General features: G+C 36.0%; 1 long non-coding RNA gene across 1 annotated transcript; it reads left to right on the forward strand.

Annotated features, from left to right (window-relative positions):
* The first annotated feature begins 1,539 nt into the window (after positions 1 to 1,539).
* Positions 1,540 to 4,447, forward strand: LOC110309472. Its single transcript, XR_002379705.1, has 4 exons — positions 1,540 to 1,686; positions 1,909 to 1,954; positions 3,469 to 3,538; positions 4,217 to 4,447. It is a non-coding gene; the product is annotated as an uncharacterized LOC110309472 (long non-coding RNA).
* Positions 4,448 to 24,810: the final 20,363 nt, after the last annotated feature.

A 24,810-nucleotide genomic window follows, 5' to 3' on the forward strand; every position in this document is an offset into this window, starting at 1 on the left:
GGAGACAGGAATTGATTGTTAGGCTATGGAGGAATGATGTTCACTAGTTTATTCTTCCTGGTTTGCTCAATCTGCTGTGTTGTATTACCTAGGACCATTGGCACAGTGGTGGTACATCCAACTGTGAGATGGGTTCTCTCATATCAATCATTAATCTAGAAAATGTACTACAGCCTTCTCTACAGGTCATTCCAGTGAGAACATTTTCTCGGTTGAGTATTTCTCTTCTCAAATTGCCTCATTTATTGACATAAAACTATCCTACACAAATGCCATTAAAATTTTTATAGAAATTGTATTAACTTTGTATATAGTCTTTATTGGTATACTGTTTATTCTTCCAATCCAGGATCATAGGAGTTCTTTTTTATTTTTTAAGGTTCATGTATTATTATATCTAAGTAATCTGGAGCTATCTTCAGACACACCAGAAAAGGACATCAGATCTCATTACAGATGGTTGCCAGCCACCATGTGGTTGCTGAGGTTTGAACTCAGGACCTTCAGATGAGCAGTCAGTGCTCTTAACCACTGAGCCATCTCTCCAGCCCAATCATAGGAGTTCTATTCCAGTATCACAGGAGCTCTTCTTGTCTTTTGAATTTTTTTTCCTCTACCCTTTGGGGTTTTATAATTTTTATTATTTCAGTGTTTAACACCTTTGATTAAGTGTGGTTTTAGGTTCTCTTAGGGGAAAGAAAAGAGAGGAGACCCTTCTGGTGCTCTTTTCCAGTAAGTCTGTTGTTGGTAAATAAAACCTCACTCATGTTTTCATGCAGATGTGCAGTCTGCTGTTTACTTAAACTCTATCAGATCTAAGAGTCTTTGGGGATTTGTGGGTTTGTTTTAATCTCTAGGTGTTTTAAGTGTAAAGCCGTGTCATTTGTAAACAAGGATCTTTTTGATGAATGAAGTTAAAGTCATCTAGGTTTGCAGGAAACCAGAAACATAATTTCTCTGTCAATTTTTAGAATAAAAATGCAGAAGAGATCAGGCACATTCATAGCTTATGGCTTCCTCTCACTTCCCCCTCCCTTACCACCTACAAGAAGCATGAGAGGCAGATAGTCCAACCACCTTGCCTGGGCAGTGTGAGAGAACTTGGCCTAAAGATGTGAGGAGCTGATGAGCTGGTCCTGTGCCTCACTGACTTCAGCACTCTATAAAGCTTGCCCTGGAGATGTAGGCATGGAAGAGCCACCCAGTTCTCTGCTCTTCCACCTGCAGTGTGGTACAGTGGGCCTGGGAGAGAATCCCACTTCCTGTCCTTACTACTTGTGAAAGGTAGGAGAGCTGACACTGATGGTATATGGGTGTGCGCCATCCAGCTTTGAGGGTGTGAGAAGGGGAGAGCTAGTCCTACTCCTAGATGAGGCAGTATTAAAAAGCCGACCCTTATGGTATGAGCATTGGTAACCTCCTCTTGCCTGCTGTCTGCCACAGCAGGAAAGCTGCTCCTGACCCTTACCTGGGCAATATGGATGAACTGTCCCTTAAGGCAGTTGGTGAAGGAGAGCTGGCAAGTTGAACAAAAAAGCCACCATGCTGGCTCAGATTCAGGACCTAGATTTGATCCACTCCAACATCTATCCCATCTATGAACTGTTGGAGCTCAGGAAGGGGTTGATTCAGGAGATCAAACCTGCAGGATCTCCATGATAAATAGAATATCTAAGGACAGCCTAGGTGAGGATATAGTATTGATGGTGTAGCAGAAGTCAGAGACCTTGAACTAAAGAGTCCTTGACTCATTGCAATGACCATTTACAAGTGAAGTTAAAAGGCTGTAGTGTGTGACACACTGTGACACATTACAGCTTCCACAACAAGATTTTATTTCTTATTTTTTACGTTATTTTTTTCTCATTTTTTCCTTTGTTTGTTTGTTTGATTGGTTGTCTATTTCAGGGGGAGGAGTAGCAAGCACTGAGGACATATATGGAAGGACAGAGGGGTGAGTAGGATTGCGGTGCATGACATAAAATTCACAAAAAAAAAAAAAATCAATCTTTTGTTTGTTTGTTTGTTTGGGTTTTTTTGTTGTTGTTGTTTCTTTCTTTTGTTTTTGTTTTTGTTTTTTCGAGACAGGGTTTCTTTGTGTAGCCGTGGCTGTCCTGGAACTCACTCTGTAGTCCAGGTTGGCCTTGAACTAAATAAAAAATGAAGGAAATGCAAGGTCTTGACAATCAGACAGCTCATACTAAAAGTAGAAACATACACACAAATACAAATGCACACACACACACACAAGCACAATACTAATCACCACACAAACACACAAATAATACACATGTATAAATACACACTTACAAACACAGACACAAAGACAGAGAGAGAGAAGAGAAAGATGGGGGAGGGGCAATAAATGCAATCAAAGAGTAATACTACTCATATTCCCAGAGCTGCTTTCCAACTCTTCTGGGAAGTCGGGGCTTCATGTTTGCGACTGAGATGTGTTTCTCTTTACTGTAGAAATGACTGCTTTGGACTATTATAAGGGATTTGTTCTGCATGATTGAAAAATGAAAGCTAATTTGTTCCTTCCTTAGCACCTATGAAATATGAACAATTGGATCTGCCTGCTGAAAGTGCACAGAGTATTTGTCTCACACACAGAGAAGAAACATGAAGTCAGCCATTTTAAACGTTTAAGTGACAAGGACATTAATCTAACTAGAGACTGTTTTCCTTGTCTGTCTGCCTGCTGGGTATCTATGTGATTCATAGACCTTCATTTTGACTTTTTCCTTTCCTATTTACAGCCCTTTTGTTGGCTTTTATGGAGCAATTCTCCAATCCAGATTTAATGTCGGAAATTTCCTTCTGATTCTAGATTGCAGATGGAACCTTTCATTTTATACATTTACCGTAGTAATCATATAAGATCTTGAGCCATATTTCCCTTGCTTGTGTTTATGCTCAGCTGTGAAGAATCAGCTTCTCCTGTGTCCTTTCTCTTCTGGAGGTTGCACGACATACTTGGTGGAGAACGTGTTTAAGATGAACCACTCTGAACCTCCAACTCACTTGTTGAGAAGTGTTGACTGTTGTATTCTATTGAATTAATAATTTTTGTTCTCCTGGACTCTAAAAGTAGTCATTCCTTTTCTGTTCCTACCAGCAATGTGAGTGTAGTTATGAAAAGTTTGATTCAAATGTATAAAATTATTTGTATTATTGTCTGCTTATTTCTCTTTAGCATGGCCTTTTCTCACTACTCATATTTTCTAATGTCTCTCACTTAACATGATTAAATGCTAAAATGTTATATGTTCTATGCCTTGATATTTTTGTAGAATATTACCACAAGGTTTTAGTTCCCATTTCTTATAATACTATTATTGGTATCAATAATGTCCATTTAAGAAGAATGTGTCATTACTGAGCGCAATTGTTGTTGTATATAGCATTTTGTTTGTTTTGTTCTGTTTTGTTTTGAGCCACGTTCTTTTTATATTTTCTCTCTAGGTTTTGAAATATTGGGCACACTGACCCATGGGATCATTCTGACTTAAATCTTGGGTAACTAGGAGTATTGGTATGTGCAAGGAATATTTCCAGTATTTTAAATAATGATTTTCTGGTAATAACCATAGTGACATAAGTATTATCTCTAACTTATAAAGTAAAGATGTTAAAAATAGAATTGGAAAGATTAAATAGATTAATCACAAGTATGTACATAACATTTTAAAAAATTGGATTTAGGGTGAGCAAAATCTTACTTCAATTTCATTTTATAGGCTTACATAAATACTGAATGTTAAGTTTTAAAATAGCATGCATATTGATCATTCTTAGATAAATGTTCTTACATATATAATTAAAAGGTAAAGTACAAAATTATTAAATTAGGGTGCAAAGAAACAAAATAGTGTTCTAAGCTAGATGTCAATTTGAATATGGACTCAAGTTCAGCCCTATAAATAATTTAGTATTTTGTTATCTCAATGAATACAACTGTACCTTCTGTTTTCACAATTAAACATTCCTACCACATTTTTTCTTCTAGAAATTTGCTTACAGATCTCATGATTTTTTAGATTACCATTTGATTTTTATTTTGGTATGATTAATTGTAAATATAGTTGCACGCCTATTTTAATGATGTTTCAAAAGGAAAGGAGATACACGATTTTGTGAAGTTTTCAATTTTTAACATCAGTCATAAGTAAAATATCCACAATATAAAAATTTAACTGATTTTTTTAAAGAGGGGTACTTGAAAATCAATGAAGATTCAGGCATACAATTCTGTGGAGAAAAAGCATGCGCTATGCAAGCCTGAAGACCTGAGTTCAATCTCCTGATTCCAGTTTGGAAGAGAACCAATTCCTAGAATTTGTCCTCTGACCTTTCCTCTTTATTCTGTAACATGCCCATACCTGTACATACATATTAATAAAATAAAACTGCATAGAAATAAAAAGCAATAAATATTAACACTTTATTCAGCAACATCATACCATGTTTTCTTAAAATTTAAAAAGCTACTGTCCATAAACACAATCTACTACATAAACAAAGTCAAAGGAAAAAAAACATATTATCATTTCATTGGCTGCTAAAAAAGCATTTCACAAAATTCAACATCCCTTCATATTAAAAGTCTTGGAAAAATCAGGAATTCAGGCCCATACCAAAGCATAGTAAAAGCAATATACAGCAAACCAGTAGCCAACATCAAAATTGAAGAAATCCCACTAAAATCAGGAACTAGACAATGCTTGCCACTCTCTCTCTATCTATTAAATATAGTACTTGAAGTTCTAGCTAGAGCAATTAGACAAGAAAAGGACGTCAAGGGGATGCAAATTGGAAAGGAAGAACTCATAATATCACTATTTGAAGATGATATGATAGTATAGGTAAGTGACACCAAAAAATTCCACCAGAGAACTCCTAAACCTGATAAACAACATCAGGAAAGTGGTTGGATATAAAAGTCACTCAAACAAATCAAATGCCTTCCTCTACTCAAAGGATAAACAGGCTGGGAAAGAAATTAGGGAAACAATACTCACAATAGTCACAAATAATATAAAATACCTTGGTGTGATTCTAACCAAGCAAGTGAAAGATTTGTATAACAAGAACTTCAAGTTTCTGGAGAAAGAAATCAAAGATGATCTCTGAAATTGGAAAGATCTCCCTTGCTCATGGTTGGCAGGATTAATATAGTAAAAATGGCCATCTTGCCAAAAGCAATCTAGAGATTCAATGCAATCCCCTTCAAAATTCCAACTCAATTCTTCATAGAGTTAGCAAGAGCAATTCTCAAATTCACGTGGAATAACAAAAAAACTAGGATAGTAAAAACTATTCTCAACATTAAAAGAACTTCTGGTACAATCACAATCCCTGACCTCAAGGTATTTTACAGAGAAATAGTGATTAAAAAGCAAAAACAAAACAAAAAACTGGATGATATTGGTTCAGTGACAGGCAGGTAGATAAATGGAATAAAATTGAAGACCCAGAAATAAAGCCACACACCTATGGTCACTTGATCTTTGACAAAGGAGCTAAAACCATCCAGTGGAAAAACAGAATTTTCAACAAATGGTGCTGGTTCAACTGGAGGTCAGCATGTAGAAGAATGCAAAGCAACTCATTCTTATCTCCTTGTATAAACCTCAAGTCCAATAGAGTGGGGAAGCTGGAGTGGGTGGGTAGGGAAGGGAGCACCCTCTTATAGGCAAAAGGGAGGCAAGATGGGGTGGAGGGTTCATGAAGAGAAGACCAGGAAGAGAGTCAACATTTGATATATAATAAAATAAAATAATTTAAAATTAAATAAAATAAAAACCATTAAACTGGAAGCCATAATTCATTATAGCCCTGGCTGTCCTGGAACTCACTTTGTAGGCCAGGCTGGCCTTGAACTCAGAAATCCACCTACCTCTGCCTCTGAGTGCTGGGATTAAAGGTGTGAGCCACCATGCCTGGTGATTTGAGCTTTTCTTATTGTTGATTTAGAGGGCCTTGTATTCTTGGTCTCCTCCATTCCTTCTGGCTTTTACAATATGAGCTCATCAAGGAGAGATTTGATAGAAATATCTAATTTCAGTCTGAATGTTCCAAGTTCTCTGTCTCTTTGCATAGTGTATGACACTGAATCTCTGTACTTGTTCACATCTGCTATAAGAAGAATCCTCCCTGAATATGGCTAAACAAGGATCTGATCTATGAGTATAAAAGAATGCCATTAGAAGCCATGTTGTTGCTACTTGTTTCATTCTTTCTTTATTTTTTAGAACAGCAATATTTGATCATACCCTGTGTCTCTTGGCGACCTAGTCTTTGATTTTTGCTCACCCAAGCAGTGTCAGGTATGAGTTTAATCTCACAGTGCAGGTCTTAAGTTAAATCGAGTTACTTCCATGAGCTTTGTGCCACCATTGCTCAAGCATATCTTGCAATCATTGTAGATCAAAATGTTTGTGGATGGCTTAAAGTTTATATTTCTATTTTGATAGCATGAAGAATACCTTCCTATGTGAAAGACTCTAGAACATAATGTAAGCACCAGCTCTAATGCTCCAAGTTCAAGGTTGTATATATATATATATATACTGTCTTTAGTAGTGGGCCTTGCTCTCAGTTTGTGGATAGCACACTTTTATCGTGGCAATAGCCTGTGTTGCTTAGGAATTTCTATGAGAGTTCATTGACCAAAATCTCAATTAGATATAACTTAATTTCAGTGCTGGAAGGCTTACTTCGTGACAAGAGATGGACAGGAGCGACTCTAACCCCCTCATCATTTGGAGATTTTAGTTTGATTGCCTTCATATTTGTATATAATTTAGGAAGTTTCTACTATATTAGGTTTCCATTGTACCTCTCCAGTGGCCTTTAATTTTACATGTCTATTCACATATTCCCTCCCTTTCTTATCTTCTCCCTCAACTCCATCTGATCTCCGTTCTTGTCCCCAACCCTCCATATATTTGGCAAGGCAGGACATGGATATTTGGGAAAATAGCACTTAAATATCTTTGTAATCCATTGTTCAGGCTACCTCAGCAACCAGATAGTATTGTTTCTACTACACTCTCATAGGAGATTAGGTGTATATATAGTATTTGTCAACAATGTCTCCTTAAATAGGTTTTGCTTCTAAAAATAACTAGCTCTGACTGGATATGCCCACATCTTATGAAGGCTAGGCTCCAAGGAAGGAATGTGAAAAAGTTCTAAGAGTGTCTTTCTTTACCTTCTCAAATTCATATTACTGCTATTTATAAAATATGTCTACAAAATCACCAAGTTCTGAGCATTTTTCTATCAGTTTTATGACAATTAAGTCTGTTGTATTCTGTGCAATAGTCAGCATTTTCAAAAATGTTTGATAATAATTCTAGCATCTTATGAGACTATTTAGTGATCTTATATTGCATGGTTCTGTAATCTTTGTGTGGTAAGCTGTGTTTTGTTCTACATTTATATCATTCTAGAGCACAGGCTGATGAATAGTATCAGTGAAGGAATAGCTAGTAGAAGAAACAGATGGCAGATAGAGACAGATAACAGCATGTAGTTTCCTCTAATAATATACCTCCTCCATTCCAGGTCATTTTATATGTAAAGTAAGCCACTTGCCAAAACTAGACACTGGAGATGAGATAAAAGTTTTACCTTAGAGAAAGGCAATGCATGTCAAACTCCAAAATGCTAGTACATGCAAACTTCAGTTGAAAAGAAAGATGAAACTTATTGGGCATCATAAAACCATCACCTATTCTTATAATCGTATTTTCTAGTAGAAAGGAAACAACTATGTACTTTATTTTTCTAAAATCACTGAGATCAAGTCCTGTCTTTTATTACTTAGAAGCAACAGAAATTAACAGAAATATTTTTGATATAGTAATATTATAGAGATATAAATTTAACTTGACATTGTTGGAATTCATGAAAGCCAGAATAGTCATATAATTACTACATTTTTTAAAACTAAGTGTAGAAAATACACAAAGAATGTTACTTTATAATCTATTGTCAATTCCATTGTTCCTTAGAATAGACTGTTAATCTATTAAATGGACTATGTACCACAGAAGTAACCATGTTTCTAACACAACATTTTGGTTAAAATAACCAATTACATGAAATTAGTCATTGAAGGATGGCAGGTTTGAAATATCTCAGAGTGGTCCTGTAGACAATGTGAGTTTTTTCAATTGCTGCTTTCTTGTTTCTTTCTGGCTAGACATGAGACCCAAAGCCTGATGAGCTTAGTATATTAGAATTTCTAGATGACAAGAACCAATGGAATAAACACATATTCAAAGAGGGTGTAACATATGGCTTTCACAAAAAAACTCTGAGTAGTCAAACAATGGCTGTCTCAAAAAAGTGTGGCCCTTTTCATTCAGAGATGATGCACCTAACTCTCAAGAGATTGAAGGCCCCAGAGAGTTTAGAGGTCAGATGAGGTGGAGGGTATCTACATGTGGAGACAGGTATGGAGGGGAGGAGGTGTGGAATGTGGAGCAGTTGGAAGGAAGGAGGAGAGGGGTGGGGGAAAATGAATTACAAATCAAATAATTTTAAAAAATGGCCCAGAATCCTTATGCTACCATGAAAGACCATGTAGCCATCTCTGGTCGGGCTGCCATCTGTGACTACTGGAGTGCTTGAAGGGGCCAATCCTGCAGATCCCAAAGCTTCAAAATCTCCATGACACAGGGTAATAACAGGATATCCAAGAGGATCCCCAGTGAAGACCCAGTATTGATAGTGTAGCAGAAGCCAGAGGCCTCAAAACAGACCAATGACTCTTTGCAAGTGAAGATGTGAGGACAAAAGGCTATACTGTGGGACAGACTACAGCTTCCATGATGAGATTATTTGTCCGAATTCTTGTTTGTTTTGTTTTGGGGTTTTTATTTTTCATTTTCTTGGGGGTAGGTTGCAAAGGCAGAGTGAGGATACATAGGGAGGGGGAGATGAGTGGGATTGGGGTGTGCAATGTGAAATTCACAAAAAATTCAATAAAATGTTAACAAAAAAAAAAATGGCCCAGAATCAAGTAGCTGCTCAATTTACACAGCTGGGTGTTGCAGAAGCCCTAGTATATTAAGGAAGGTATGGCGAATTTCTGGTAAGCAGATGGCCTTCAGTTTGTGGTAGCCCAAAGAAGATTACTCTATTATGAGGAGACTATCTATCAGTAGCAACAATAGATAGATGGACCTACCACTAAAGGGAAGGCAAGCAAACAAAAGGAAACCTTTCCCTTTGGAGCTACATTGTTAAGGAAGTTGTTACCCATATTTATAGTGGGTCATTTTACTTCAAATACTGTGATCAAGAGAATTTCTCACACAAGTAGCCAGCCAGTTGCCTGTCTTATAATGGACTCCAAATCTAACAAATTTAACAACCAAGAATAACCATAAAACTTAGTTAACAGGTATTGAATACTAAAAGGAAAAAAAAAAAAAAGGAAAGGCACAGGAAGGATCATGGAAGAAATGTCGGAATCTATGAAAAGATCAAATATCTTTTAATATTAGTACCCTCAATTCTCCAGTCAGAAGACATAGGATTTTTACAGTCTTTAATAAAAACAGCTTATCTTTAAAGAAGAAACACAGCCAGTCCTTCTTAATTATATCCAAATAATAGAAAGAGAAGGAACACTCTCTATTTTCGTGAATCCAGTATCATCCTATTACCAAATCCAGATGAAGAGTAAAAAGATGGAGAAAAGCATTCTCATCAAATGGAACCAGGAAGGAAGCAATTAACGATATCTGGCAAAATATAATTAAAATTAAAAATAATACAAAGAAATAAAGAAGGATACTTCATTCTAATCAAGAAAATAATTAACTAAGAATACAGTATGCACCCAACTGTGGTGCATCCAAACTCATGAAATGTATACTACTATGATTAAATATACAAATTAACATCAACCCATTAGTAATAATTGGTTCTGATGTTCGACTTTCTTCTGTAGATAGGTCATCTGGACAAAATATGAATAAGCAGAGAACCATCCAAATTAAATGACCTCATATGTCAAATAGACTTACTAGAGATCTACAGAATACTCCATCAAACACCAAAGAATATAAATTTTAGTAAGGATGTCATGAAAGTTCTCTAAAAAGGAGTATATTCTGGGACACACACACACGCATACACAAACAAATTTTAACAAATTCATGAATAATGAAATAGCTTTGTATATTCTATCTGACCACAATGTGCTGGAATTTATGACCAACAGAACACAAATTCTCTAGTAAGTGTACAAATTTATGGAGATTAAATGACTTATTATTGAATTATGAATGGATTAAAGAAATCAAGAGAAATTTTTTGATAAGTTTCTAAATTAAAATGGTAAACATACACAAAATTCTCTCTGATACATTAAATCTACTTCAATAAGAGAAATTAATGGTTTAAGTGTATGCATTTTAAGAAATCATAACAGACTAAACAATGCAACTCAAAAATATAGAAAAACAAGGACCAAACAAATCCAAACTGAAAATATTACTGAAAAATAATAAAATTCAGAACTCAAAGTAAATAAATAAACTATGAAGCAATTAAGTAATATAGAAACTGAGTGTTCAAAAAGATAAACAAGACCGATACACCCTTGGCTCAACCATCAAAAGAAAGTATAAAATGACTCAAATGAACAGAATCAGAAATGACCTTTAAAACAATTTTACATCAAAGAAATTTAGATTATAAGGGAATACTCTTTTAAAAGTTCAATTCCCATTAAGTTAGAAAAACTTAATGAAATAAACAAGTTTGTAGATTCAAACCAACCACCAAAATTAAAACAAGAAAAGAACAACAACCTAAACATACCCATAGCTAACATGGAGATTGCTACAGTAATTAAAATGCATCCAACTTTACCATTGCTTGCCCAGATGAATTCAGAGCAGTATTTTACTAAACTTTCAAGGAATAACCACAGACAATTCTTAAATCATTCAAAGTTCGAGAAGGAGAAAGAACATCTTTAACTCTTTCTATAAAGCCAGTATTACTCTAATACCAAACCACATTAACTAACACACACACACACACACACACACACACACACACACACACACACACAGGCTAACAGCCTTGATTAACATAGCATCAAATGTCCTCAATAAAATAATTCCTAGACAACTACAAACAGGCATCAAAAAGATATCTACCATAACCAAGTTGACTTTATCCCTGAGAATCAATATCTTTTCAGCACACTGAAGGCCACAAATATAATAAATCACATAAATAGATTTAAAGACAAATGTTACATGACCATGTCAATAGATGATAAAAATATATTTGACAAAGCCAACGTTCATAAAAGTGTTAGAGAAAATAGGAACAAAGAGAGCATACTTTAACATAATATAAAACTATAAATAAGATACCCAAAGCCAACATTATCCTGAATGATGAATATCTTGAAGCAATCCTACTGAAATCTGGAACACAACATTGCTGTCCAATATCACCAGTCCCTTTTAATATATTTTTCAAGCACTTTCAGGACCAATATTGCAAGAGAACAAAGGGATACAGATAGAAAGTCAAACTGTCTCTATTTGCAGGTGCCATAATATTTTACATAACAGACTAAAATTTTTGCTAGAAAAGTTATAGACACCATTGACAATTTTAGCAATGTTGAAAGTTACAGAAACTATGTGCAAACTAAATTGTTTTCTATGCACAATTTGCATACAATGAAAAAGATCATGTATATACTTCTATTCACAATATCTTAAAGAAAATAAAAAAAACTAAAAATAAACCTAACAATGGAGATAATATAGCTTTAAAGGGAAATTTAATTTCACTGAAGAAAAAGAAAGTGGAAAGGCATTTTTTGTTCATGGTTTGGTAGAATTAATATTGTAAAACTGACCATTCTACCAAAAGCCACATATAGGTTCAATAAAATCTCAATCTAAACATTTATATTATTCTTCAAAGACATAAAAACTATATTAAAATTTATATGGGAAGAACATGATGACCAATGCAGTTTATAGAAGGAGGGGTTATTTGGGCTTACAGGGTTTTTTTTATTATTTTTTTTATTTTTTATTCCATCTTTTCATCAATTACATTTCCAATGCTATCCCAAAAGTCCCCCATACCCTTCCCCCCTCCACTTCCCTACCGACCCATTCCCACTTTTTTGGCCCTGGCGTTCCCCTGTACTGGGGCATATAAAGTTTGCATGTCCAATGGGCCTCTCTTTCCAGTGATGGCCAACTAGGCCATCTTTTAGTACATATGCAGCTAGAGTCAAGAGCTCCGGGGTACTGGTTAGTTCATAATGTTGTTCCACCCATAGGGTTGCGGCTTATAGTTTTAAGGACATAATTTTTCATCACCATCATAGTGGGAAGTATTGGGGGCAGGCAGTCAGGTATGGTGTAGAACCAACAGAGAGTTCTTGTTTTGATCACCACAAAGCAAGCAGAGAGTACAGTGGGGGAGATGGGAGGCTTTTAATACCTTAAGCCTGCTTAAAGTGATCTTCTTCCAACAAAGAAAACATACTTCCTAGTCCTTTCCATGCAGCCAGCAACCTTGGACCAAACATACAAATATATGAACAGATGGGGACATTCTCATTCAAACCATTACATCCCTCATCCAAAACAAAAACAAAACGGAAAACAAAACAAAACAAGAATCAAATCTCTCTGCAACAGAGACCTGTACAGAAAAGCATAGCCAAGCAAAATGCAGAGATAAATATGATACCCAGTCTCAACTGTTAAACCTGTAACACAACTCCTGCATCAAGGCTTAGTGATCACTATGGAAGAGGAGGCAGAAAGATTATAAAGATCCAGAAGAAAAAAATTGCTGTAAGATTGTGTCTCCAAGAAATATCACAAAAGCTACAGCCACAAATTCCCATCAATATGACTACCTAAACAACATACAGAAGAGAATGAAACAAGTATACATTCTAATACAGAAGTGGAAGATCACATGAGGCACCAATTCTAGACAAAGAACTACAGGAAAATAAGAAATTCAAAGAAAAGAATTTTCCCCAAGGATAAACCTCCAAATAAGTGGGTCATTCAGAAAATGTGTGCATCTGTGTGTGTGTGTGTGTGTGTGTGTGTGTGTGTGTGTGTAACGTTATGGACGGAAAAGAATGTATTTATATAATATTTAGAAATGCATAACAACAAATAAAAAAGAGGCATGAATTTATGAGAATGGAAGCAATGTGAATGCAAGGCATTAGAGAGTAGAAAGGAAAGGGGAAAATGATTTTAATATATATTAATTTCAAAGCATTAAGAAAGAAATATTGACTAAAAGTTGAAGTAAGGCCATTATTGTTTTTCTAGCAGAATTTCCTGTTAAGTACTAAATGGGAAAAAGGATGATATAGAATAAGATGACAAAGAGGAGTAATGAGAAAGATGATGTCCAAAATTGGAAAGATTAAGAGAAAGAACACCATTTTCACCATAATTAGTAAACTGGAAGAAACGGATAAGTATTGATTGCTCCCAGAGGTTGTTCTAAAGATACCATTAATAATAAAGTAAATATTAGCCCTATTCTTTATCATTGTGACCTTAACTTATTGGCTCTTGTTTTAATAGTAATAAAAACAGTCTAGTATTGTCATAATATTGATCAATGGGATAGATTTAAACACCTGAAAATAGATCCACACCACTATGGAGATTGATTTTTGGATAAAGAAGCCAGAAATAGACAATGTTTTCTACAAATGGTGCTGCTCAAAATGAATGTCTCCAAGTAGAAAAATGCAAATAAATTCATAATTTTTACCTTGCACGAAAATAACTCCAAATGCATCAAAGACTTCAATATAAAAGTAGATATACTGAATGTTATAGAAGAGAAAGTGTGCAAAATCTTTGAACTTATTGGCACAGGAGAAGACTTTCTGAAGAGAACACTATTAGCACATACATTAAATTGAAATATTAATAAACAGGATCTCATGAAACTGAGATGCCTCTTCTTGGGAAAGAACAACACAATCAAAACAAAATAGTAATCTAAAAAACAAGAAAAGATTTTACCAACTATATATCTGATATTGGACTAGTATCCAAAATATCTAAAGAACTCTAAAAACTAGATGATCAAAAAAACCCCAAATCATCCAATTAAAAATATGGTACCAATAAAAATAGAGAATTCTCAATAGAGGAAACTCAAGTATCTGTGAAACAAAGAAACGTTCAACATCCTGGGGCCTTAAGTCTCTCAATGGTTAAGCACCTCTTCTCGCACTGAGGATAGATGCCGCAGTCCTCTGCTATATATGTGTTCAGGACCTTGGACCAGCTCAAGTATGATTCCTGGTTGGTGGCTAAGTGTCTGAGAGATCTCAGGGGTTTGGGTTAGTTGAGACCTTAGATCTTCCTATGGGGCCATCCTCCTCCTCAGCTTCTTCCAGCCTTTTCCCAATTTAACCACAAGGGTGCCCACCTTCAGTACAATGGTTGGGTGTAAATATGTCAGCTACTTGTTAGGCCTCACAGAGGACAGCCATGCTAGTCTCCTGTCTATAAGCACACTATAGCCTCAGTAATAATGTCAGTAATTGAAGCCTCCTCATAAGATGGATCCCAAGTTGGGCCAGTCACTGGACAGCCTCTCCTTTAGTCTCTTCTCCTTTTTTGTCCCTGCAGTTCTTTTAAACAAGAACAATTCTGGGTCAGAATTTTTGACTGTGGGATGACAACCCCATCTCTTCACATGATGGCCTGTCTTTCTATTGGAGGTGAACTCTAGGGGTCCACCCCCTACACACACACCCATTGGACATTTCATCTAAGGTACCTCTGTTTGAGTTCTGAGAGTCTCACACTTCCTAGATGTCTAGAATTATCTAGAGGGTCCTCCCACCTCTCCCCCACCCCAAGTTGCATATTTCCATTCATTCTGCTGGCCTTCAGGGCTTCTATTCTGACTTCTCCTTCTACCTTATCAAGTTCTTCTTTCCCCCTCCCCCTTCTCTTTCTTTCCAAGGTTTCTCCCTCCCTCTACCTCCCATGATTGTTTTCTTCTTCCTCCCAAGTGGAATTGAAGCATCCTCACTTGGGCCCTTTGGCTGGTTAACCTTCTTGAGTTCTGTGGATTGTATACTAGGTATTCTGTACTATGTTGACTAATATCCACTTTTTAGTGAGTATATTCCATGCATGTCCCTTTAGGTCTGAGTTATCTCACTCAGCATGATATTTCCATTTACCTGCAAAACTCATGATGTCTTTTTTTTTTTTTTTTTTTTTTGGTTTTTTGAGACAGGGTTTCTCTGTATAGCCCTGGCTGTCCTGGAGCTCACTTTGTAGACCAGGCTGGCCTCGAACTCAGAAATCTGCCTGCCTTTGTTGGGATTAAAGGCGTGCGACACCAAACCTGGCTTGATGTCCTCATTCTTAATAGCTGAATAGTATTCCATTGTGCAAATGAACCATATTTTCTGTATCTTCTCTTCTGTTGTTGGACATCTGGGTTGTTTCCAGCTCTGGCTATCACAGATAAGGCCACTATGAACATAGTGGAAATATGCCCTGTGGCATGGTGAGCCATCATTTGGGTATATGCCCAAGACTGGTTTAGCTGGATCTTCAGGTAGATCTATTTCCAATTTTCTGAGGAAACAACAGATTGATTTACAAACTGGTTGTATGAGCTTGCAATCCCAACAGCAATGGAGAAGTGTTCCTTTTTCCCTACATCCTTGTTAACAGGTGCTGTCACCTGAGCTTTTGATCTTACCCATTGGTAAGATCCATCTGATTGGTAAGGTGGAAACTCATGGTCATTTTAACTTGCATTTCCCTGAAGACTAAGGGCATGAACATTTCTTCAAGTGCTTCTCGCCACTCAAGATTCCTCTGTTGTGAATTCTCTGTTTAGCTGTATACAGATCTAACATTTTTTGATTAGGTTGTTTGGTTTTTTGGAGGGTAGCTTTTTTATTTCATTATATTTTTGGATATTAAACCTGTTTCAGATGTGGGGTTAATGAAGATTTTTTTTTTCCTATTCTGTACATTGCCAATTTGTCCTATTGACTAAGTCCTTTGCCTTACAGAAGATTTTCAGTTTCGTGCGGTCCCATTTTTCAATTCTTGATCTTGGAGCCTGAGCCATTGGAATTTTGTTTAGGAAATCCCCCCCTGCACCCTATGACAATGAGTTCAAGGCTCTTTCCCACTTTCCCTTCTATTAGATTCAGTGTATCTGGTTTTATGTTGATTCACTTGGACTCGAGCTTTGTGTAAGAGTTCTATTTTCATTTTTCTACATACAAACTGGCAGTTAAATCAGCAACATTTATTGAAGATGCTTTCCTTTTTTCCATTGTATAGTTTTGGCTTCTTTGTCAAAGATCAAGTGTCCCTAAGTGTGTGGGTTTCTTTTTGGGTCTTTGATTCTATTCCATTAATCAACCTGTTTGTCTCTGTACCAATACCATGTGATTTTGTCTCTATTTCTTTGTAGTACAGCTTGAAGTCAGAGATGGTGATTCCTTCAGAAGTTCTTTAATTGTTGAGAATTGTTTTGGCTATCCTGGGTTTTTGTTTTGTTTTGTTTTTCCATATAAAATTGAGAATTGCTCTTTCAATGTCTGTGAAGAGTTCTGTTGGAATTTGAATGGGTATTGCTTTGAATATGTACATTGCTTTTAGCAGGATGATCATTTTTACTATGTTAATCTTACCAATCCATGAGCATAGGAGATCTCTCCATTTTCTGAGATCTTTGATTTCTTTCTTGAGAGACTTGAAATTCTTGTCGTACCAATCTTTCACTTGTTTGGTTAGATGTACACCAAGATATTTTATATTGTTTGTGACTACTTTGAACGTTATTGTTTTACTATTTTCTTTTTCAGTGCATTTATCATTTCTATAAGGAAAGGCTACTTATTTGTTTGAGTTAACTTTATATCCAACCACTTTGCTGAAGTTGCTTATGAGCTGTAGAAGTTCCTTGGTAGAATTTTTGGGGTCTCTTATGTATACTATTATATCATCTGCAAATAGTGATACCTTGACTTCTTCTTGCCAATTTGTATCCTCTTGATCTCCTTTTGTTTTCTTATTGTTGTAGCTAGAACTTTGAGTACTCTATTGAATAGATACAGGGAGAGTAGGCAGTCCTGTCTTGTGCCTGATTTAGGTGGAATCTTTTCAAGTAGGAATAACTAGCCAATAACTGATCTGACTTAAGGGCCACTGCCCAAGATAAAAAGTATACTCAAATCTGCTTTGGTGACCAAGAATCAGAGACTAGATAGCCCAGGAACTAGGTTAAAACCAAATACTACTGGTTAAAAATAATGTAATATTAAAATGACTCATAATTGTATTGTCATAATTGTATTGTTTTTCTCATAGATTAGTGCCCTTTTCACTCATCAGAGAAGTTTTTCCTACACAGATGGGAAAAACTACAGAGACCCATATGTGGACATTATGGTGTGTGTGTGTGTGTGTGTGTGTGTGAGAGAGAGAGAGAGAGAGAGAGAGAGAGAGAGAGAGAGAGAGAGAGAGAGAGAGAGAAACCCCTTGGAACTCATAGTGCTAAGTGGAATGCCTCCCCTCAGGTCTCAAAGCAACCTGTGGAAGTAGAGACAAAAAGAGTATAAGAGCCAGAAGGTATAGGAATACCAAAAGATCAAAGCCCTCTAAATTAACTGACTAAAGCTCTTATAAACCAGTAGAGACTGAAGCAGCAAGCACAGGGCTTACAGGGCCTGCAGCTAGTCCTCTATAGATACTATAGTTTTTAGTTTAACATTTTATGAGATACCTAAATATATAAACGAGTGCATTTCTGACTATTCTGCCTTTTCTTGGCTCCTTTCCTTTCCTTCTGTTGCTTTGTCTTGCCCAACTTCTATGTGATGATTTTTGTTTTTATTTGTTTGTTTTTTAATCTTTTATTTTATATTTGTTGTTATCTGTTTTAAACATGTTATCTTCCAATGAGAGGCAGAAAATGAGTGGATATAGATGTCAAAGAGGTGAGCAGAAAATAGGAGTATAGAGAGGGGAAACCATCATCAGTATATACTTTATGAGTAAACAATCTATTTTTCAACAAAAAGAAAAAGAGAAAAAGAAGTGCGCAGATTTACTTTGATAAGGAAATGGAAGGATCTGGGAGTAGTTGGTGGAAAGGAAAACATAATTAGAAAGTATTTTATGAAAAAATCTATTTTATATTAAAAATATTTGAAACCATAAAATAGTAAATGTGAGGTAACCTGTGCTATTAAAAACTTAAATAAATTTGTACCAATTCATACTCATAGGGAAAGGAGAGGCAGACATTGCTGAAGTAGCACTGATAGATAATCTGTGCTCATGAAAATGATATAGAGCTACTTGATGCCTTAATGGATGTGGTATTTCTCTTGTAATAATTAATTACAAAGAATTCTTATATAATTACAAGGAAGGACTACATTAAAATATGAAGTTGTTTTTAAACAGGAATATTTTTGTCCAGTGCATTTCTTTTAACATTCATATGGAGAAGCTTGTTGTCTCCTCATAACTTAAATTCATTTATCTGCTGGAAACTATGGAGCAATTATAATTTCTGCTTCTTCCTTCAGAGTCTTCTTAGCACTGTATCAACTGCACTCAAATTCTTACAGGTAAATGTGTCGATTTAAAGTTATTTTCTGCATTTACTTTGCTGATGCTCCTTAGTATAGAATCATCGCTATGTTGTTGCAAGAGAAATGTCCACAATAGACTCTTTATCTTTCAAAAATGATTGTATTGACAAGAAATAAAGAAAATGACAAATCCAAGAGAGTTCTTGTTTTGTGTTATTTTTTTTCTCCATCTTGAAAGCCCTTCACTTGTTCTTTTAAGCACTGCAGAGAGAACTAAATGTATCGTACTTGTTTTACTTCACTGTCTCTTGAAGTACATTTTGGTGTTTTTTTGTTTTGTTTTGTTTTGTTTTGTTTTTTTATTTTAAACAGAGACAGAAATGGCTGGACCAACAACAACCATCGAAACAACTCGAAAACCATTTAGGATATTGGTCATAATATAAAGTGAAGATAGCTTTCCATTCAGGGAGTAAGCAGGCTTCTGTTCAAAGTATAAAGAAGGAAGGTCGGGAGGAAAACAGCGAGTCAAGGTAGAAGTTTTAAAATTGGAAATGCTGCTCTATGAATTTTCAACATTTTTCAAAGTACATTCACCAACCTGTAGAGTTTTCTATTGATAGCAATGAATGTCCACATGGGGCCTAAAAGGAAGTCACAAAAGAATCTCTTGTAACAAAATAAGAACATATTTCAAATGGTCAACTTGCAAATGGTTTAATTGATTCAGTGTCTTGCTCAAAAAATATAGTCATTATATATGTATTGAGTTACTTTTTTTCAACTTTGAACAAAGTAATTAGGACTCCATACTTCAGAATATAATACAGAATATGAGATAGCTTTAAACCATTGGTTGGTCTTGGAATATATATACAAACATGTAATCCTAGCACTCACAAAACTTATGGAGGACAGAATATATTTTTTAAGAAATAAAAGGAAAGAAAAATATGAAAAGAGACATAAATTAATGATGATGAATAGGAATTGATATTCCCCCTGTAAAGGTTCCCGAGACTTTAGGAAACTTATGGATAAATATCAAATTAGAAATTTTGCCAGAAAGGGGTCCTGATGTGCATCCAAGCCTTCCTCAGAATTATTTTCTGCTATTTTAAATATTCATTAAATTTAGTTTCCAGGTAAACTGTGAATTGTAATTGAAATCACTTTACTTATTTTAAATATGAGGACATACACTTTTCTATTAGTATATTTGTGAGATAATTATTATATTGGGTAGCTTTTAGCCTAGGCTAATCTTGGTTAACTGTATTAACAAAGCTGGTCAAGATCATGCATACCTTCTGTCTTACTCTCCCAAGAGACAGGTTTGTAGGCATGAACTTCTCTTCCAGGCCATGTAGTATGATTTTTAAAATTTCTGCTGATGCTCATCAAACTATATGAACAACTCATGTGATTAAAAGGAATGGAAAAAGAAAAAGGAAACAAATTCCTTAATTTGTACCACAGTAATGGGTGCAGATAACCACTGTATCTACAACCAACTGCACAGTGAATCTACCAGTTCTGCATGGTGAACTCTTCTCAATAATTCTGTTTTCAGTTGTTGCTATTTGTGCCAACATAGCCTTCTTAGGGAAGATGTCCCCTAATTTTCATACTAAGTGCCTCCTCTTTCTGATCTTGAGGCTAGAAATGAAAGAATCGATAGGCACATTTCCTCTCCAGCCAGATGCACTGTATGATTTTATTTTCTAGCTTTTGTTCAGAGTGAGTGTAGTTACCTTTTGCAAACTGAGATTATCATATGTAAATGCCTTATCTGTATGCCATGTATAACTATTTTGCTGACAAGAGCTCTCTGCTAAGAGTGAGGACTTTAGGAAATGTAAGATACTAAGTAGTAAAGTACCTACATACTCAAAATTCGTAATCATATAGCAATTCCTGATATGATCATTGTATTAGGGAACTTTTTTTTAAAAATTGGCATTAGTATTGACTTTTTGGAAAAAGAGACTATAAATCTACTTTTGAGAAGCCATATTATTTATTTAATATGTTTAATTAAAATATTTATATCTCTTTCCTCTTTCCCTGTCGGCTCTCCAGCCTTTCCCAAATTTATGTACAACAATTTTCCCCTCAAAGATCAATGGAAATGTTTTCTATGCTTAATATATAATTTATAGATTTATATAGATATAAATATCTATTACATTAAGTAAAATATTGCATGAAATTAATTACATATTACATACTGCAGAATAATATAAATTAAGTCATGTATTCCTGGGGCACAGCCAGCAGAGATAAGATGTATACTTCCCTGGACCTCCATCCTCTGACTCACAGATCTCTCTGCCTTCACAAAGAGCCTTGCAAACCCCAGGAGCCTCCTGCTTTCCAAAGGAGGACATGAGGGTGAAAGAGTATTGGAGGTGGACACTCCCCAGCCAATCTGCTGCCTGCCACATCCAAATGAGGGCACAACCAGAAGAGGTGAACAGCATCCAGTTTCCTGAGATTCATTATCAAATTCCACCTGCATTCCAGAGGAGACTGGCTCATATCAGGAACATCCATCCAAGACCAAATGGTGGTAACAGAACATTTTATCCTATAACAAAAGGATATACCTTCTTCTCAACACCTCATGGTACCTTCTCCAAAATTGACCACATAATTTGTCACAAAACAGGCCTCAACAGATACAAAAATATTGAAATTATTCCATGCATCCTATTAAGATCACTACGGACTAAGACTGATCTTCAATAACAACATAACTAATAGAAACCCAACATTCATGTGGAGGCTGAACAACACTCTACTCAATGGTAAAGTGTTCAAGGAAGAAATAAAGAAACTGAAGACTTTTTAGTGTTTAATGAAAATGAAGCCACAACATACCCAAACTTATGGGTCACAATTAAGGCAGTCCTAAGAGGAAAACTCATAGCTCTAAGTGCCACCAAAAAGAAACTAGAGAGAGGATACACTAGCAGCTTGACAGGACACCTAAAAGCTCTAGAACTAAAGGAAGCCAATTCACCAAAAGGGAGTAGACAGCAGGAAATAATCAAACTCGGAGTTGAAATCAAACCAGTAGAAACAAAAAGAACTATACAAAGAATCAGCCAAACCAGGAACTGGTTTTTTTTTTTTTTGGTTTTTTGAGACAGGGTTTCTCTGTGTAGCCCTGGCTGTCCTGGCACTCACGTTGTAGACCAGGCTGGCCTCGAACTCAGAAATCCACCTGCCTCTGCCTCCCAAGTGCTGGGATTAAAGGCGTGCGCCACCACACCCGGCACGAAAAAATCAACAACATAGATAAACCCTTAGCCAGACTAACTAGAGGGCACAGGGATAGTATCAGAATTAACAGAATCAGAAATGAAAAGGGAGACTTAACAACAGAATTTGAGGAAATCCAAAATATCATCAGATCATACTATAAAAGTCTATACTCAACAAACTGGATTAGCTGGATGAAATGGAAAAATTTCAAGACAGACACCAGGTACCAAGTAAATCAGGAACAGATTATTGACCTAAACAGTCAAATATCCCCTAAAGAAATAAAAGCAGTCATTAATAGTCTCCCAATCAAAAAAGCCCAGGATGAGATGGATTTAGTGCAGAGTTTTATCAGACCTTCAAAGAAGACCTAATTCCAATTCTTCTCAAACTATTTCACAAAAAGAAACAGAAGGTACTCTACCTAATTCATTCTATGAAGCCACAATGACTCTGATACCTAAACCACACAAAGACCAAACAAAGAGAATTTCAGACCAATTTCTCTTATGAATAGTGATGTAAAAATACTCAATAAAATTCTCCCAAACCAAATCCAAGAACACATCAAAATGATTATGCAATACGATCAAGTAGGCTTCATTCCAAGGATGCAAGGATGTTTTAATATATGGAAAACCATCAATGTAATCCACTATATAAACAAACTCAAAGACAAAAACCACATGATTATTTCACTAGATCCTGAGAAAGAATTTGACAAAATCCAACACCCATTCAAGGTAAAAGTCTTGGAAGGATCAGGAATTCAAGGCCTTTAACTAAACATGATAAAAGCAACCTACAGCAAACCAGTAGCCAACATCAAACTAAATGGAGAGAAACTTGAAGCAAGCCCATTAAATTCAGGGACTAGATGAGACTGCCCCAATTTTTCCCTACCTATTCAATATAGTACTTGAAGTCCTAGCCAGAGCAATTAGACAACAAAAGGATACCAAGGGGATACAAATTGGAAAGGAAGAAGTTAAAATACCACTATTTGCAGATGATATGATAGTATATATAAGTAACCCTAAAATTTCCACCAGAGAACTCCTAAACCTAATAAACAACTTCAGTGCAGTGGCTAGATACAAAATTTACTCAAATAAATCAGTGGCATTATTCTACACAAAGGATAAAAAGGCTGAGAAAGAAATAAGGGAAACAACACCCTTCACAATAGTCACAAATAATATAAAATACCTTGGTGTGACTCTAACTAAGGAAGTAAAAGATCTGTATGATAAGAACTTCAAGTCTCTGAAGAAAAAAATTGAAGAATTCAGAAGATGGAAAGATCACCCACCCATGCTCATGGATTGGCCGGTTTAATATAGTAAAAATGGCTATCCTGCCAAAACCAATCTACAGATTCAATGCAATCCCCATCAAAATTCCAACTCAATTCTTCATTGAGTTAGAAAGAGCAATTTGCAAATTCATCTGGAATAACAAAAACCTAGGATAGCAAAAACTATTCTCAACAATAAAAGAACCTCTTGGGGAATCACNATGCCTGACCTCAAGCTGTACTACAGAGCAATTTGATAAAAACTGCATGGTACTGGTACAGTGGCAGACAGGTAGATCAAGGGAATAGAATTGAAGACCCAAAAATAAACCCACACACCTATGGTCAGTTGATCTTTGACAAGGGAGCTAAAACCATCCAGTGGAAAAAAGACAGCATTTTTATCAAATGATGCTGGCACAACTGGCAGTTATCATGTAGAAGAATGAGAATTGATCCATTCTTATCTCCTTGTACAAAGCTCAAGTCTAAATGGATCAAAGACCTCCACATAAAACCAGAGACACTGAAATTTATAGAGGAGAAAGTGGGGGAAAACTCTCAAAGATATGGGCAGAGGGAAAAAATACCTAAACAGAACAGCAGTGGTCTGTGCTGGAAGATCAAGAATCAACAAATGGGACCTCATAAAATTGCAAAGCTTCTGTACAGCAAAAGATACTGTTAATAAGACAAAAAGGCCACCAACAGTTTGGAAAAGAATTTTTACCAATCCTAAATCTGAAAGGGGACTAATATCCAATATATACAAAGAGCTCAAGAAGCTGAATTCCAGAAATTCAAATAACCCCATTAGAAATGGGGTACAGAGCTAAACAAAGAATCCTCAACTGAGGAATACCGACATCAACATCAACATCTTTAATCATCAAGGAAATGCATATCAAAACAACCCTGAGATTTCACCTCACACCAGTCAGAATGGCCAGGATCAAAAATTTAGATGACAGCAGATGCTGGTGAGGATGTGGAGAAAGAGGAACACTCCTCCATTGCTAGTGGGATTGCAAGCTGTTACAACCAGTAGGGAAATCAGTCTGGCAGTTCCTCAGAAAATTGGACATAGTACTACTGGAAGATCCAGCAATACAACTCCTGGGCATATACCCAGAAGATGTCCCAACTGGTAGTAAGGACACATGCTCCACTATGTTCATAGCAGCCCTATTTATAATAGCCAGAAGCTGGAAAGAACCCAGATGTCCCTCCACAGAGGAATGGATGCAGAAAATGTGGTACATTTACCCAATGGAGTACTACTCAGCTATTAAAAACAATGAATTTATGAAATTCTTGGGCAAATTGATGTATCTGGAGGATATCATCTTGAGTGAGATAACCCAATCACAAGTCAGTTGATATGCACTCACTGATAAGTGGATATTAGCCCAGAAACCTAGAATACCCAAGATACAACTTCCAAAGCACAAGAAAATCAAGAAGGAAGAAAAATGCATGGATTCTTCATTCCTCCCTTGTTTACGGAATAAAATATCCATGGAAGGAGTTGCAGAGACAAAAGTTGGAGCTAAGATGAAAGGATGGACCATCCAGAGACTGCCCCACCCAGGGGCTC

The sequence above is a fragment of the Mus caroli genome, chromosome 2, assembly GCF_900094665.2.
Source record: "Mus caroli chromosome 2, CAROLI_EIJ_v1.1, whole genome shotgun sequence".
Lineage (NCBI taxonomy): Eukaryota > Metazoa > Chordata > Mammalia > Rodentia > Muridae > Mus > Mus caroli.